We start from the raw sequence: 2,927 nt of genomic DNA on the forward strand, positions 1-2,927 counted from the left end.
ATAGTCATCACATCTGCAGCAAAAGGAACAAATCGACATTGTGCAAAAGGAACAAACCATTACGTAGCACGACCGCCGTTGCACCTGAACCTTCATCCTCAAAAAATGCAGCATCAACATTGGCCTTAATGAATTTTGGATCCGGCTTCGTCCACTTTTGAAGAAAAGAACACTAATTGTTCAACACCACCCAAATCATATGTGGTCCTCGATGGAAATAATTAGTAAAGCTTGGCAGATCAATATAATCTACTAAATAAAATATCCAAAAGTACAGATGAATTGCAAAAAATGATTTAAAGCTTGGCAGATAAAATATAATTTGCTAAAATATCCAGATGTACACAATAGATTACAAAAAAATATTCCTCCGCCTTGGGTCAGCGTGATCTGCTCCGAAAATTGAGGCATTTATATACGAAAAAAACGCGTGGACGGTAGGATTCGAACCTACGCGGGCAAAGCCCATGTGATTTCTAGTCATACCCAATAACCACCCTGGCACGGCCACTGCTTATGTTGACGACTGCACCCGGTGTTATATATACGGTGTTTTTGTCAGGCCTGTCATCTCCATAATCCGCAATGCTAGACGTGACTGTCGTGTTCCGTACTTCGGGGTCAGCATTATGACAGCAAAACATATTACTTAATAAATCAATTTTTCGTACTCTATCAATTAGTACTCATATTAGCAAGAAATATATGATGATTCAAGACATCTCAATGTATGCTTCTTTGTTTGTTAGGGTAAAAGACAACACCATTACTTACAAAAGCAAACTGCCGGTTTAGTAAAGCCTAGTTGAATGCCTGTGTGCTGCTACGAAATAAAAAATATAGACCCAAATATATGCCATTTATGATGGCATGTGGTTTCAATTAATATAGGGTTCGGTTTTCTCCTGCTTCTTTCATCCTTGGCAATCGTCATGTCTCCTTAACCACCATATCCTTGTATGAAAACAAACTAACATATTTCATCTGGGTCCTCCTACACCCTTGACTTCCATTCTCTTTACCACATTGCTCTAGCATTGTCACCACTTCAAGAGTCTAGTACATTGTACCTTTGAGTTACAAATGAAATGCTTCTAACCAATCTTGAGAGATAATGACATATTAAAATTCTTATTTACAAGATGCATGTAGTGCAATGACAATGTTTGTCTCCTTATTCTTCGATGTCAACAAAGATAACACTTTTGTGTCCACAAGAAACATAGAGAAAGTAATATGGTGTATATATATATGAGAAAATAAACAAAAACAAATGTCCGAGTAACAAAGTGGCAATTCCCTTAGACTTCTCCTATTTTTTCATGTTATGCATATCGTCCAATGATGAGTTGTGATTTAGAAATTTAACTATAACACATGGATAGTACGAACCCAGAGTCACATCCATTTATTTAAACCAAGTTTCTTCACTGGAAGTATCATGCACTACTTCTCCCCACGACCAATTGACGTTAGTTCGGCTCTAGCCATTCGGAGCGCAAACCCCCATGGCAGCATGCCCATCAAGAAGCTTCACCGGCTAGGTCTTCCACGTCTACGGATATGAGGGAGAAGCTAGACACACATCTGACGCCGTTGTCTCTTCATCTTCTTCCGGTGCAAACCGTTCACTATTGTAGCTCCCTAGCACGAATAAATTATTTAGCCGTTGGAACACTTCAGGCCCCCTCCCCTCATTTCCTTTAGTGCTTGCTCAGCTGACCAATAGACAATCTAAATGCATGAATATCAATATTTAATTTCATATATTTTTAATTCACAAAACAAATAGTTTCCAAAGTAGATTAATTAAGGCATAAGCTAATTTGATTATATGACTAAAGGTTTCATATTTCTATCCCCGGTCGAAGTAAAATTTTGCTCTAAATGCAACACATGTATGATGTCTTAGCTAGATCTATACGAGGGCCCAATTCACATTTTTGAAGACTAATAGAAATTACAGTATGACTATGTATCTTGTCCCTCTATTTGAAAAAAAGGAAGAAGCATCTAGTAGTACTTCTGAAATAGCAAGGTCTTGCGAACCAACCTATGGTTGGATGGTTAGTAGGATAGGTATCCTCAACCTATCAGAGTTCAAGTCCTAGACTTGACACTGGTGCTTAGATTTTCCTGGTTTTATTTCAGGCCTTTCGGCGATGCGTGTTTAGTGCGAGGAGACGTTCCTGTCGATTACGAAGATGCCTATGATGACTTCAACAATCTCAAGATGATATGCCGACTCAGTCTCTCGAAGATGGTCGTAGGAGTAGGGTGTGCGTGTGTGCATTCATAGGGGTGAGTGTACATGTGTTTGTATGAGCATCTGCGTCTGTACTGTGTTAAAAAAAGAAATAGCATGGTCTTGATTGTCCATGTTTCCTTGCTATTTGTAACAGAACCTGATGGGTTTCGTAGTAATTTCAAAAAAAATTCCTACGCACACGCAAGATCATGTGATGCATAGCAACGAGAGGGGAGAGTGCTGTCTACGTACCCGCGCAGACCGACTACGGAAGCGTTGACACAACATAGAGGAAGTAGTCGTACATCTTCACGATCCAACCGATCAAGCACCGAAACTATGGCACCTCCGAGTTCGAGCACACGTTCAGCTCGATGACGATCCCCGGACTCCGATCCAGCAAAGTGTCGGGGAAGAGTTCCGTCAGCACGACGGCGTGGTGACGATCTTGATGTACTACAGCAGCAGGGCTTCGCCTAAACTCCGCTACAGTATTATCGAGGACTATGGTGGCTGGGGGCACCGCACACGGCTAAGGAATAGATCACGTGGATCAACTTGTGTGTTCTAGGGTGCCTCTACCTCAGTATATAAAGGACCAAAGGGGGGAGGCTGGCCGGCCACAAGGGGCGCGCCAGGAGAGTCCTACTCCCTCCGGGAGTAGGATTCCCCCCCCCCC

At 41.7% G+C, this 2,927-nt stretch overlaps 1 non-coding gene across 1 annotated transcript; it reads right to left on the bottom strand.

Moving 5' to 3' along the window:
- Positions 1-429: 429 nt before the first annotated feature.
- On the bottom strand, positions 430-511 carry TRNAS-AGA. The gene has a single exon. It is a non-coding gene; the product is annotated as a tRNA-Ser (tRNA).
- Positions 512-2,927: the final 2,416 nt, after the last annotated feature.

The sequence above is a fragment of the Triticum dicoccoides genome, chromosome 2A, assembly GCF_002162155.2.
Source record: "Triticum dicoccoides isolate Atlit2015 ecotype Zavitan chromosome 2A, WEW_v2.0, whole genome shotgun sequence".
Lineage (NCBI taxonomy): Eukaryota > Viridiplantae > Streptophyta > Magnoliopsida > Poales > Poaceae > Triticum > Triticum dicoccoides.